Source organism: Coturnix japonica, chromosome 24 (assembly GCF_054131305.1).
Source record: "Coturnix japonica strain WE chromosome 24, WE-NBRP24, whole genome shotgun sequence".
Classification (NCBI taxonomy): domain Eukaryota; kingdom Metazoa; phylum Chordata; class Aves; order Galliformes; family Phasianidae; genus Coturnix; species Coturnix japonica.
Genome location: NC_140686.1, coordinates 5,297,176 through 5,312,096, shown reverse-complemented (window position 1 = coordinate 5,312,096; position 14,921 = coordinate 5,297,176). Strand labels below are relative to the sequence as shown.

Below are 14,921 nucleotides of genomic sequence, written 5' to 3'. Positions count from 1 at the left end.
TTGTTTTACATAATGGAGTAGCTTAGAAGAGAGAACTGACTGTGGTCTGCTCTAGATGGGAGTCTGGTGGTCAGAAGATACTAGACTTTGAAGTGATAAGATTTAAAATGCTTGCAGTGTTCTGGACTGTATTGGAGCTGTGAGCTTCTGTTTCATTCCTAAATGTCAGTCCTTATGTATGTACCTGGTCAGAAGTTGCAGGATTATGAATCATGGTCAGGTGAGGTATCCCTTGATAGCACTAAGCAAGGAGCCGTGTGTGTTGGCAGCTTCCTCTTAGTGTGAGGTTGTTTTGTATCGTGCTTTTGTGGTATGTCCTGTAGAGTGGAATGTGATAGTAAGTGCCAGATGATGGAGGTGTAGGCAAGAGGGAAGATGACTCAGGGTGTCCATATGCTGAGACTGAAGCATGCTGGAGTTTCTTCCTTAACGTTGTCCCAACACGAGGGACATTGTCATGTCAGCCACCATTCTTATGCATCTTTTGCTGGAAAAGAAATGAAAAGGAGAAAACAGAATACTGTGATGTGACTGGGTGTAAAGCTACCGTTGAGTGTAACTCATTTCTTGGTTTGTCCTTTGCTGTAGTACTGTTACTCGTCTTTCAGATCCTTTGTATGACTGATGGGGTATAAAAGTGGAGTGCAGTAAATTCTCAGTGTCTCTCTTTGTCCATTTTTTTGTAGGTGCTCTGCCAGCAGTAGGAACAGAGAAAAAGGAAGAGTCTGATTCTCCCTGGGATTCTGAGGTACTTTCTGTGATATGTGCATCTCCCCGGTCTGTGGGAGAGCCAGATGAGAACTACGTGAGAGCTTGCCTTTGAGTTGAGCCCTGCCCCTGGTGAGGCTTATTTACCCCATGTTGCTGCTGCTCGATGTCCTGTATCTGAGGGTCATTGAAATACCTGTAGCGTAGGTTCTCTGTTGAGATAGTACTGGGACAAAGTTATGTCACACTACTTACGTTGGCCTCCTGGCTGCAGGCTTTGGTGTTGATTTTCTAGCACAGTTTTAATACAGCAGTTTATTGCTGCTTTTAAACTTATGAACTTCTCAGGCATATTTTTGTGAGGATTTTTTTTTTCCTACTATTCAGATCTATTCTGCTGATCCAGTCAGAGTTTAACGGATGCCAATACATTGAGCAACCCAGACATTTAGATTTTTCTGCATAGAACCTCTGTCTTCTCTAGATAGACTTAATCCGATTTTGAAAATCATGTTCAGCAGACACCAAGTGTGCTGGCTGTGTTTATCCTTTCTGTCTGATAATTCTCAAGATGAGAGTGAGCAGGGTCTGTAGCTACTTCCCCTCTAGCCTTTGTTGTTGGGAAAAAAACTAATTCCCCACTCCTTTCTTAAAAATACGAGACTTTCTAGATAGCTTAATCGCTATCAGCTTTGCCTTTTTGGCCTTTAAGCAAATCAAATCTTGCTTTTGCAACGTAGTGATGCACTCACTCAACATTGTGGGACATGTGCCCCAGCAATGTAGGCTGATATTTGAATGCCAGGTGCAAATTTGATGCCAATGTTCAATCAACACAGAGCTGCAGCTTCTTGTTCACAATCAACATCTTGATTTCCTGTGTAAATTTCTTGTGTGGCTCTGTGATTTGCCAGCCTTAATCAACATTATGGAATAGTTTAGATGAATTGTGAGGATTTTTTTGCCCTTTTATTTAAAATGCAAAAGCCTTTGTTAGATTTTATTTTAAAAAAATTGTTTTGTACAAATTCTTACGCGTATGTACTGTATTATACAGCCGTGTTCTGAAGGTTCGAGGAAAGCATCTCCTCCTGTGTTTCTCCCACCTGCAGTTGAACATGGAGTACGCTTGCAGAGTGTTTCAGGGGAGCACAACAAGGGTAACTATCTCATAGATTGGATTTGTCTGTGTTTATAGACAAGTGAAATTTTTCTTTTGTTTTCCTTGTCAGTCCTGTTGTTCAGTGAGTATGTGCTGTAGCAATGAAGTGCTTGGCTGATGTTAATTAACAGCAGTGAGCACTGAACTTGCTGGCCTGCTTGATTAGTCCAGGCGGTTCTTGCGTTCATTATGTATACTTTTTGGATATGTATTTGTTCGGGTGTTTTTCTTTGCTTTAAGTGGTTGCTTAAAGTGGTGGGAGGTGTATCTGGTTTAAGATTTAGCTGTGAACCCTAGCCTGCTGTGGTAGAGAAGGTCTGCAGCTTTTGTTGCTTTTCGTTCTTTCCTAAAGGTCACAAATGGTGGTGCTGGGTTCCTAATGATTATGTATGATGCAAGTTTCTTTATTAATTTTGTTGCTGTGTTCTCCTTGATCTGCACAAAACAAGTAGGTAGTCTAGTGTGCCTTGTGTGTGACACTATTGATTCCCTTTCTAATGGGTACTATCAGATTGAAAAGCTGTGGTTTTTCAGGGCTTCAGCCAAGAGCTGACCTGATTCAAAGTCGGAGAAGACTCTTCCAGTGCCTCATTTTGTTCAGTTGTAAAATGTAGGAGATCTCTCCTGTGCTACTCGTTTGTATGCTTGAGAGCATGACCTCAGAGAGAGGTGGGTGCTTAGGTACTCACCCCAGGGTCTCAGAGCAGAAGATAGTATGTCCGTCTCCAGAGGATATCTTGTTGCTGTAGATGTTTTCAGAGCTCGTGTAGCTATTGGTCAGTTGCTGCTCAGAAGGTGTGGAAGCAGCACTCACGGTGCATTCACTTTTCTCTTAGTGCATTTTATGTGCAAAGAGTTTATTTTGGAAAAGCGTGAATAGTCAGCACTCAGGCTGGAATCAGCAGTTATGGTTTTCCAGAGTGGACGCCATTGCTCCAGTCTGGCTCATTCCTGTAAATTTTCCTTGCGTTTCTGTGTGAGTCAATCCTGAGTTTGTTTTACATAATGGAGTAGCTTAGAAGAGAGAACTGACTGTGGTCTGCTCTAGATGGGAGTTTGGTGGTCAGAAGATACTAGACTTTGAAGTGATAAGATTTAAAATGCTTACAGTGTTCTGGACTGTATTGGAGCTGTGAGCTTCTGTTTCATTCCTAAATGTCAGTCCTTATGTATGTACCTGGTCAGAAGTTGCAGGATTATGAATCATGGTCAGGTGAGGTATCCCTTGATAGCACTAAGCAAGGAGCCGTGTGTGTTGGCAGCTTCCTCTTAGTGTGAGGTTGTTTTGTATCGTGCTTTTGTGGTATGTCCTGTAGAGTGGAATGTGATAGTAAGTGCCAGATGATGGAGGTGTAGGCAAGAGGGAAGATGACTCAGGGTGTCCATATGCTGAGACTGAAGCATGCTGGAGTTTCTTCCTTAACGTTGTCCCAACACGAGGGACATTGTCATGTCAGCCACCATTCTTATGCATCTTTTGCTGGAAAAGAAATGAAGAGGAGAAAACAGAATACTGTGATGTGACTGGGTGTAAAGCTACCATTGAGTGTAACTCATTTCTTGGTTTGTCCTTTGCTGTAGTACTGTTACTCATCTTTCAGATCCTTTGTTTGACTGATGGGGTATAAAAGTGGAGTGCAGTAAATTCTCAGTGTCTCTCTTTGTCCATTTTTTTGTAGGTGCTCTGCCAGCAGTAGGAACAGAGAAAAAGGAAGAGTCTGATTCTCCCTGGGATTCTGAGGTACTTTCTGTGATATGTGCATCTCCCCGGTCTGTGGGAGAGCCAGATGAGAACTACGTGAGAGCTTGCCTTTGAGTTGAGCCCCGCCCCTGGTGAGGCTTATTTACCCCATGTTGCTGCTGCTCGATGTCCTGTATCTGAGGGTCATTGAAATACCTGTAGCGTAGGTTCTCTGTTGAGATAGTACTGGGACAAAGTTATGTCACACTACTTACGTTGGCCTCCTGGCTGCAGGCTTTGGAGTTGATTTTCTAGCACAGTTTTAATACAGCAGTTTATTGCTGCTTTTAAACTTATGAACTTCTCAGGCATATTTTTGTGAGGATTTTTTTTTTTCCTACTATTCAGATCTATTCTGCTGATCCAGTCAGAGTTTAATGGATGCCAATACATTGAGCAACCCAGACATTTAGATTTTTCTGTATAGAACCTCTGTCTTCTCTAGATAGACTTAATCCGATTTTGAAAATCATGTTCAGCAGACACCAAGTGTGCTGGCTGTATTTATCCTTTCTGTCTGATAATTCTCAAGATGAGAGTGAGCAGGGTCTGTAGCTACTTCCCCTCTAGCCTTTGTTGTTGGGAAAAAAACTAATTCCCCACTCCTTTCTTAAAAATACGAGACTTTCTAGATAGCTTAATCGCTATCAGCTTTGCCTTTTTGGCCTTTAAGCAAATCAAATCTTGCTTTTGCAACGTAGTGATGCACTCACTCAACATTGTGGGACATGTGCCCCAGCAATGTAGGCTGATATTTGAATGCCAGGTGCAAATTTGATGCCAATGTTCAATCAACACAGAGCTGCAGCTTCTTGTTCACAATCAACATCTTGATTTCCTGTGTTAATTTCTTGTGTGGCTCTGTGATTTGCCAGCCTTAATCAACATTATGGAATAGTTTAGATGAAGTGTGAGGATTTTTTTGCCCTATTATTTAAAATGCAAAAGCCTTTGTTAGATTTTATTTTAAAAAAATTGTTTTGTACAAATTCTTACGCGTATGTACTGTATTGTACAGCCGTGTTCTGAAGGTTCGAGGAAAGCATCTCCTCCTGTGTTTCTCCCACCTGCAGTTGAACATGGAGTACGCTTGCAGAGTGTTTCAGGGGAGCACAACAAGGGTAACTATCTGATAGATTGGATTTGTCTGTGTTTATAGACAAGTGAACTTTTTCTTTTGTTTTCCTTGTCAGTCCTGTTGTTCAGTGAGTATGTGCTGTAGCAATGAAGTGCTTGGCTGATGTTAATTAACAGCAGTGAACACTGAACTTGCTGGCCTGCTTGATTAGTCCAGGCGGTTCTTGCGTTCATTATGTATACTTTTTGGATATGTATTTGTTCGGGTGTTTTTCTTTGCTTTAAGTGGTTGCTTAAAGTGGTGGGAGTGATATCTGGTTTAAGATTTATCTGTCTGAGGATTTGGATATTTCTGGATAATCAGTAGAAGAAAAATATCATTTGGTTAATCTTTTTGTTTGTTTATTTAATTTTTTTTAGTTTCCTGTTTTTCTTTAAGAACTAAAATATGTGGGCAAATTCTTGTTATGTTTCTGCGGGTTTCCACCTGCAGCTCATGGCAGTTGCTTTATGACCATCCTGATTGATCATAAGTGTGCTGGAAAATTTTGCTATTGGAATAAATCTTTTATCTTTTTGAGAGTGCTTTGGCATTGTGGCTTATAATATGGATTCAATGACATAGCCTAAGAGGCAAGTCCAATTTTATTTTTGTAATCAGACACCAAATCTTAGCAAGCTTCTGGAATCCATAAATCAACTTACCAATTGTCTTTAATGTCTGCTTCATATGATTCTGCGAAGCTTGAAATCAGTGTGGGAGGGGGGAAGAGGTGACTGTGGTAGTCTTTTTAATGTATTTCCATGTTACTTGACCACCTAGTGTTCGAAAATCAAGTCTTGATGATTTGTTTTTAGTATTTATTTAAATCTAAAAATTATTTTGTGGAACAATTCGTAGAAGCATTTTGTATGCTTGTTTCATGAATGGAGTCGTAAAGTATAAGATGACTGCAGCACAGGGCAGTAGGTTGTGTGAGTTAGGAAATAAGATTTGACACTAAACTTGAAAAAGATTTGGAATAATGCACATGCTGTGCATTACAACCAAGCAATGTTTGTATCATTTATTTCCTTGCAAACTGATCCAGAGAGGTCAGTTGAGAACCAGATTGTCTTTACCTCATTGAATGATGTTTGTATGAGGTTGCTGTGTCTGTACCCTTGCTCTCCATAAGCTGTTAATGAGAAAGTAGCCTCAACATTATGCACTGCTAGAATAGAAGTAGTCATAGTTCTGCTGGGTTCTTTCTTGATTGGTCATTAAGAAGCCAAAGCTATCTGCTCTAATTAATTTTTCCAGAAAGCAGAATTCAGCTTCCAAAACGAACAAAATATTTTAATCTTGTTCTCTTAATAGACATGACTTAATGCTTCACATGAATTGTTGTCATTCTGTGATTTGATTCTTTTTTTTTTTTTTTAATAAAAGTTGGATGATGGGAATTACTTTGTATTTCTTATATACTACTACAAGTTCTGTGTGATAAGATAATTGGATATTAGCTATTTCACTCTCAGTGAAGTAATTTGTGCAAGAAACAATTACAGAGCCTACTAATGTTGTAAAGAATAAAAGATATCTTCAATTAAATAAAATAACGCTTTCATTTTTCATCTCCAGGCTTTTCAGAGAAACCCAGTAATTTGCAGGTAAATGCTTTTCATTGAAATCTACTTGTCCTGCTCATTAATGAATATGTAGTTACTTTGAATGTATGGGTGTTTATTTTTCATTGGTTTGTCTTTCATAGTTAAAGGTTTCTGCAGTTTTAGAGATGAATGAAACATCTTCAAAAACAGAAAAGCAAAAATCAGGTAATGATGTCTTTTATATTCTGATTTTAGCTTTAAAATCTTTCTGATAAGCATATTTAATTAAGCATTTGATTCATTTGTTTTGCAGATCCACAGGAGAAATTGAGTGTAGATGATATTGAAGGTATTTATAAATAGTTGTTGGTTTTTTTTTTGTCATGTCCCTTTGTGGGCAGATACATTGTAGTTGTAAATTCTTCATATTAAATTAATGTTTTGCTAGCAAGATGTTATTTCAGCAGCAGATTTAATGAAATATGGCTCTATCTTTGGGTGTTTTCTCCACTACAGCTCCATTCAACATTTCTAAACATCCTTCTACAGTGTAAGGTTCCTCCAGCATACCTGCTATCATCACCCCTTGTCAGGCAGTCCACATTTACTCATTTCCTTCTCATTGCCAAATATACCAATCTGCAGAGGAGCAATAGGGGTCATGTCCTGTGTCTGATTCCTGGCTAGGGTCTGCAGATGGAGCTGTCCAGGAGCTGCAGGTGGGACAGAATGGGTGATTCACAGGCTTATGCTTCATAAGCATGATTGATTATTTACCTGGCTTTTTCTTTGCCTCTCTGGCAGTTGTATGAAAACATGTATTACATATGCTCTTCCAAAGCCATCCTCTCATGTTTTGTTTAAACTGGCCACTGAGTTTAGAGATAGTGGAAGGACATGGGAAAGAGAGTGTAGGTGGGAGGTAGTGAGTGGAAGTATGTTGGCAGGTATTCCTTTTGGTTGGGAAAGATAAATAAAAGTGAAGCAGCTAGATCATTTGTTATACATGGGAGAGAGTATATCTAACCTCAATGGGTTCTTAGTTTCTTAATTCTGATATATGTGAATTTAATTATTTGTTAGCGAGATACAAAACAGTTCCCTATTAAGGTCTTAGAATTTCTACAACAAGCCCTGAAAATTACAAATCAGGTGAAAACCTATATAAGCAAGCATATGAAGTAGATGATTAGATAAGAGTTCAGAAAACTATTGCAACTTCTAAGTATGGAATGGAAATTGCTCCAAGCTGTTTGACATCCATGTCTTGGGAAAAAAAGGTACTGTTTCTTTTGATGACAATAGAGGTTAAACTTCTTTCTAGAAAAAAAATGTACGTGTGTTTGCATAAAGAAAAGGAGATTCTCTACTGCAGTGATATTTTTTTTGTAAGATGCACAAAAGGTGGTTAGAATCATTGAATTATAGAATTGGGCTGGAAAGGACCTTTAAAAATCACCTAATTGAAACTTCCCAGCTGTGGGTAACCTGTTGCAGTGCCTCATCACCCTCATCAAGAATTTATTCCTTATATCTAATCCGAACGATCTTTTAGTTTAAAACTGTTACCCTTTGCTCTGTCACTACAGGCCATAGTTAAAAGTCTTTCGTGTAAGCCCCCATTAATTATTGAAAGGCCATCATATGGTCTCTGCAAACTCTTATATTCCCCAACTCTGTCAGCTTTCCTCATAGGAAAAGTGTTCCAGTCCTCAAATTGTTTTTTGAGACCCTTCCCTGGACCTGCTCTAGCCAGAGATTTTTTGTGCTGGGGGCCCCGGAGATGAACTCGGTGCTCCTGGTAGGGTTTTGAAAGAGGGGAGTAGAAGGGGACGCCACCTCTCTTGGCCTGCTGGCCATGCAGTGCTTCTTTTTTTGTGGCCCAGGATGCAATTGGATTTTTGGACTGCAAGCATGCATTCTCAGCTTATATGTAATTCTTCATCCAGCATTATCCCCAAGTCCTTTTCCACAGGACTGCTCTCAGTCTGTTCATTGTCCAGCCTGTGCTGAAGCTGATGACTTCCCAACCCAGGTGCAGGATCTTGCGCTTGGCCTTGCTGAACATCATAAGACCTGCTTCTGTAGGCTGTCAGTATCTGTCTGAATGCGATCTCTTTTCACTAACATATCAGATACACCACTTGGCAGCACTTCCCTGTCTACCAAAGAATCCATCCATGATATTTCTCCAATTTAGAGAGATGAGCTCTCTAGGTAGCTAACATCAGTTGCTATTTCTTTATCCTCCACTCTAGTCACTCCATAATAGAAGGTTGTCTGGGCCTTGGAAAGTACCTCCTTTCTTAAACTCTTTAAAAACAAGTGTGATGTTTCCCTTTCTCCTGTCACTAAGGGTTTTACCTGACTGCCACAACTCTTTAAATATGGTGGATAGTGACTTAGCAACCTAATTTACCCATGATCTTGGAGGTCTTTTCCATCCTTTGTGTTTCTGTGATTCTGTGAGTTCTTGTTTTGTCTGTTTTATGTAGTCATGTGAAATGTAGTCCAGTGATGGTGTGGGACGTGGCAAAGTTAGATAGGAAAAACAGTCGTTTCATAGATCATTTTATGTCATCATTTCATGTATTTTCTGTTCATCCTTCCTCGTGTCTGTTTTTTTTCTATAATCCATGTATTTGCTCAAAGATCAGGTATTAAGAAATATATGTGAAAGTTTGTCTCAAACTCCTATGTTTGGGTTTCAGCAAGCTGTATTTCTTCTGCAGAGTGTTATAATTCCTATGGTACAAGTATTTCTAACTCTAAAAGGGTTAAACGAGACCCTTTGTGGCACAAAACAAGGAGAAATGAAAGTAGCTAGAGGAATCTAGCCGATTGCTGTCTAGCATACAGTGTGTCATGTATGTATAAATATAGTTCTACATGTAAACCATTTGAGATTCTTAAAGGTGTATTTCTGACTGATTTTCATCAAATTTCCCTTAGGAATGAAAGGGAAAATGCCCTGAGAGGGATTAGTTCGCACAGAGGCATCTTCAAACTGTTTTGTAATATTATGTTCAAATCGTAAATAATCATACGCTTGAGAGGCTGTGTTAGTTTGTGCTATTTTCTCACAAATGCAATGATTCAGGATGTACTCTAGGTATAATTAATTTGTAATAAGTCATGTTCGTTATAAAGATGTAATTTTTTCACTGTAGGTGAGCGCTCAGAATCTACCGTTCATGTGTCGTCATCAGCTAAAAAAGAGATGGTCAAGGATGCCACTGAAAACTTTGGGAGGCAGGTATGTGAAACCAAATATTGTGTTTTTCCTTGCGTGCAATTCTGAGAAACAGTGCAGTCATGTGGTGGGTTTTTTGTTTTTTCCTATGCAAAATACATACTCATTTGGGAGCAAAATTTTATATCATGTGATTATTTCTTTGACAAAACACGCCAGATTTTCCTCTGTGTATTAGAAAGATTAAGTAAAAACCTGAAATATGATCTGTCAGTGCTTTCTCTGCCTCTGCAAAATATCTCCTTATCTGATCAAGTTAGTAAGTGTTCGAAAATATTTTTTGAAGGTCATTATGGTCATATAGGCTAGGCGTCCTGTTTGTATTGAGCATACAGGACTGGGTAGGGATCTTCATTGAGTGTCTGGAGTCTTCTGTAATACCTCAAGGGAAGTGGAGGAAGTAATATGATCATACATCCAAGGCACTGTGGAAGAGGGATGTGATTCATTTCAGCAGGTAGAGAGCGGAACTTAAGTATTGGAAGGTGGTAGCGGATGTGCAAAGTGAATGGAGCTTGGAAATGAAGTGGCTGAGACAGGTGGTGACTGAGATGCTCTCCATTGTGAAAGATTTTTGTGGAGTTACGATGTGGAAGGAGAAAAGGGCCTCTATAACCAGAGTAAGAAGGACAATAGTTGTGGTTCCTTGGGATGCCAAGGCTGCAGACCTTGTTCAGAAGGGAACACAAGCCAAGGGCAACTTTGCAGGGACTGTGAAGTCAGAGACAGTAAGAAGGCTGGAGAGAGGAGCTGGTCAGTGAGCTTGAGGCATGGTACCGTTTGGATAGATGTCTCAGTTCTTGATTTTGGGCTGAGGGCAGGAATGAACAGGTATTCCTTGTAAATATTTGTCTTGGGAGCTTGGAATAGAATTTAATAATTCTGACTCTGAGGAGCATAAGTGATTGTAATGTAGCCAGTCCCTTGTGGTGGTTAGTAAAAAAGCTTGTTATGATCACTCACGCTTGTTATGAACGCTCACCAGCAGGGGGTTTAAAGGGACAGTCAGTAGAAAGTAATGGAGTATGGGAAAATTTGGGCAGTTGTGTTTTCTGTTGTTACTGATTGGTTTTGATCTGTTTGATTGGTTTATGTTTCTAAACTAGATCCTTCTGTTTTGAGGAAAAAATAAATAAGGTATCTTTGTTTTGTTGTTGTATGATGGGATGAGTTTGCAATGTAAATTATATGGCTTAACGGTAATTTCATTTTTCTTGGTAATTTTTCTGTCTTTACCTGCTTACTTAAGGATAAATATGTTTTAGAAACTACCAACTTGATAGAAAATACAGCACATGAAAAGCAGACTGACAAAGCAGAAATTTCTCATCAGGAAGCCCTAGCAGAAAATGAGGAATCCCACAGTGCTGACAAGCAGTTAAGTCTAAAGCTGTGGGAAGAAAGATACAAAAAATGTGGATTGAAAAAGAGAAAAGGGAGTTGAAAAGAAATTTTACAAACATTACAGCAGAGCTGAAGCAGCTGTTTGGTGAAATTAATGAATCTGAGAAAGCTCCATCCCTTGTGGCAGAAGTGTCAGAAGATGACCTCATTGAAGAATTGAAGAGTCTTTGTGTTTCGTCTTGTGTGACAGAATCAAGTGATAAGTTAGAAAGTAAAGGTGAATTTGGAGATGTGAAGCTTAATGTAGACCTGAAAGAACCCAAACCTGAAATAGTTATTCTGAGTCTCTGTGTCCTTCCTGATCACAATAACTTAAATGCGAGCATGGAAAATACCTGGAGAATACCAGATGAAGAAGGCTGCACTAATTACACAGATAATACAAAAGTACATCTATCAAAAGCAGAGGAAATGGAAGAGAATGAGAATGGGATTAGTAGAGATGTAGAGGGAAGTCCTGAGTATTCCCTGAGACATTGTTTAAAAACAAATATTTGGGATGACATTTCTAATAATCTTCCTAATATAAGACCTGTTTCCACAAATGGTGAAAGTACACTTGGCTTTATAAGTGAGAAGAAAATTGGCAAGGACATCTGTCTTAGTGACAGTGTTCCCAGAGACTGCCTTATCAAAAACAAGGAAATAGGAGAAACAGAAATCGAAAATCTTTTCCCGCATGCTCAGCAACCTTGTGGCATGCTGAAAAGGAATCTGGATGAAGAACTAAAACAAGATGTGGAAAGATTTAAGAGTAAGGTAGGAATGCTGCAAATGGTATTCCTGGCTTTGGAAAAAGAGAAGGTAGAGCTACAAAAAGAGGTAGAAGTTCACCTGCTTTTCCTTATTCTTTAGTCTTTCTCAGTATCGGTGGTCCTGTTCATGTTAGCTATTGATCATTAAAAGAAGGTGCTTTGTGCAAATTGGTTTTTTTGTCTTAAGAGAAGAACGTTACTCATAAATAAGGAAAGCAGTGGAGAACTGTGCTTTTCCCCATAATGTAATCAGAAGGTTTTGAGAAAGCAAAGTGTATTGTTTCAGTTTGACAATAGGTGGCAGTCATTTCCAGTGTAAGTAGTTATCACCTCATTACCATAAAAAGAAATTCATACAAGTACACCAGTTTTGATTGTCGATCAAGGAATGAAAATAGCTTCTGAACAGGGTCTTGATTTATCTCTTCATTTGCTGTGGTTTGTGCATGGTGTGCCTTCATTGCCTCTCACTAAAATTCCTGATTGCTGTGAAGCTGTTTCTGCTTTTGAGTTCAGTTTGCTTTTGTCCTCATCATTAAGGAAGTACGACATCATACATCCACTCATACTTTGTGTTTCTACAACTACTGTTGTGTAGTCCATCTGATTTCTTCTCCATCAGTAATGCTTCTATTGTTTGTTTCCTTAGGGCTGCTTTGCTTTTTTGTTTTTGTTTGATTGTTATACTTCAAATCAAGAGTGAATTCAGAGTATATTTGTTGACTTGGTACATTTTGTAGAGTAATTTTGGGGGAAAATCTTTTTTATTTTACATTATTTTAAAAGTCAAGCTTAGATTATTTGGTCTTGGATCTCCTTTAGAATCAGAAAAATATATGAAGCTTAATTTTCTCTTCATAGGTTGAGAAGGAAAAAAGGAAGCAGAAACATTTCAAAATGCAAGCAGTGGAGAAACAGGAAAGTCTTGATAAATCAAATACACCAGTGGGCAATATTACCCATCAACCAGTAAAAGAAAAGCTTGCTCTAAGGAAGAATGAAAAAATGATAGAAGAAAAACACACAAAGAATTCTTCATCTGAGGAGAGACCAAAATTACTTGAAATGCCAGTAAAAGGGTAAGCTAATAAAATAATCCGTAGAATTAGATTGTTTTAAATCTTGTAATTGAAGCACTTTCCTCGGTATTGAAAGCTATGCTGAGTAGTCCCCTGCTCCCCAAACTGTTTTAAAAGTATATTTTTCAAAGAACTAAATGCACAGTGGAGGTTCAGATTAATTTTGCTGGAAGTGATAGAGGTCTTAATCACAGAATCATAGAATGGCCCAGGTTCAAAAGGACCACAATGATCATCTAGTTTCAACCCCCCTGCTATGTGCAGGGTCACCAACCACCAGACCAGGCTTCCCAGAGAATTTCTTCCTTAACACTGACTCTAATCGTGTCTTTAGAATCTTACCTCCTATGCCTAATAAATTAATCAAGAACGAATTCAAAGCCCTTGCACGTGGGATGGAGGAACCCCTTGTGTACACAGTGAAATGCTCTGGCTGGTGAGCTGATTCGCTGAGAAGCCTCTGGGGGCTTTGGCAGAGATTAAGTGCAACATGAGTCAGAATGATCTTGCAGCTGAGAAGGCCAGCAGCATCCTGGGTTGCAGAGTCAAGAAGCTGAAGGGAGGAGTCCATCCCTACTTAGCATCTAGTTGGTCTGTGTCTGGAGCACTGGGTCCAACTTTTGGCCTCCAAGTACTTGTGTGCATTTCTTTTTATGGCCTTCAAGAGATCGTAGTCAACATGTGTGAGTTCAGTAGAGGCTTTCCAGGCTGATCACAGAGCATGAAACTCTGTGAGAATAAGCTGAGGGAAATAAACTTCAGGATGTGCCAGCAGTCTCCCAGTACGTGGAAGGGGATTGTAAGTAAGACAAAGCCATTCCTGATTTGGCCTAGATTTGATTCTAAACATTTTTCAGAATTCCCAAACATCTGTAAATAGAAGGAATTAATTTTTTCTTTTATGTAAAATCTCAAAACAGTATTAGCTATACATGAGTAAAAGCTGTACTTTTTGGGAAGCTAAAGACTACATGTAAATCTTTCTCCTTTAGAATAAGCTGCTTCAATACTGATGTTACAGCCAATGTTTTGAACTACTTGTTAGTGGTTGCTGATATTCAAATCTTTTTTTGAACACTATCCTTATCCTTTAATTTATTAAAAGAAATGAAAAGGTTCATCCGCACATGGTAAGCAGTTGTTATAGTCTTAGGGAAGGCTTCTTAAAAGTTTTTGAATTGTCTTAGATAAGTGATGTGATGTTTTATCGGTATTACTTGCAGTCATTATGAATCTGTACTATGTAGGTGATGATCAACTTATTAAAAACAGTGTATTTTTGTTAGTAAAAGTTCATGGTTTACTGTTCATGTTTACCTATGTCGACATGGAAATACATGATGAATTTTGTACATCACTTAAGGGCTTATTTGTCAGTCTTGTGCAGCTCATGTATAAGGTGTCTTCCACCACTAATGGAATGAAATTAGAGTGATGTTAAAAGTTTAGAATTGCAGAAAAACTTCTATATTTGAAAAGGTGTGACATTTCTACAGTTTTAAGTTGTTTCTCCTGGTTCATGATGTGGCATATTTACTTTTTTGTCAGTGCTTTAATTCCTCAAATACTCTCTTTTAAATCCCAGATTTTCTGTGAAACAAGGAGAGGAAAAGAGACATAGAGCTGAAATGCGATATGAAAAAACAAGAAAGCAACTAAAGAGGGAAGAGGATCAATATTCTAGAGAGACAGAGGAAAAACAACAACTTGAGTTTCGTGTAAGGAATTTAGAAACAGAGTTAATAACGCTGAAACGGCTCAAGAAACAGGTATATTAAATATATATCTTTTGTTTTTCTGTTTCTTTCAAACTGATATTTTATGCTAGTATGTTCAGCTTGTTGGTGAAAGAGACATTAGGTAATTATCTTGGTGCATTTTGAGGACCATTGTCATGAAACCAGCGTGAACAAACAAGTTCATGATACCTTTTCACATTTTTCAGAATTATAGTTTGGTTTGTGCTTCAGGCAAAGCTTCTCTTTGAGTTATTTTTCCTAATTACTACAGAACTCTGTGCGCGTGTGTGTATATGTATGTCTATATATCTATCTATATATTATATGTGTATATATATATATATAAAATGTTTTTATTATTATTGTTTTTTTTCTTCAGAAGGAAATTACAGTTACTGTTTGTAGTATTC

The 14,921-nt window shown here is 38.6% G+C and overlaps 1 pseudogene across 1 annotated transcript in view; it reads left to right on the top strand.

Moving 5' to 3' along the window:
* LOC146757148 (uncharacterized) overlaps nucleotides 1-14,921 on the top strand; it is a 58,226-nt pseudogene that overhangs the window by 28,733 nt on the left and 14,572 nt on the right. Inside the window, exons 16-23 of the transcript XR_014936952.1 lie at nucleotides 692-805; nucleotides 6,121-6,169; nucleotides 6,313-6,341; nucleotides 6,443-6,506; nucleotides 9,452-9,537; nucleotides 10,784-11,760; nucleotides 12,555-12,772; nucleotides 14,358-14,541. The product of XR_014936952.1 is annotated as an uncharacterized LOC146757148 (transcript). The remainder of the gene's footprint in view (nucleotides 1-691; nucleotides 806-6,120; nucleotides 6,170-6,312; nucleotides 6,342-6,442; nucleotides 6,507-9,451; nucleotides 9,538-10,783; nucleotides 11,761-12,554; nucleotides 12,773-14,357; nucleotides 14,542-14,921) is intronic.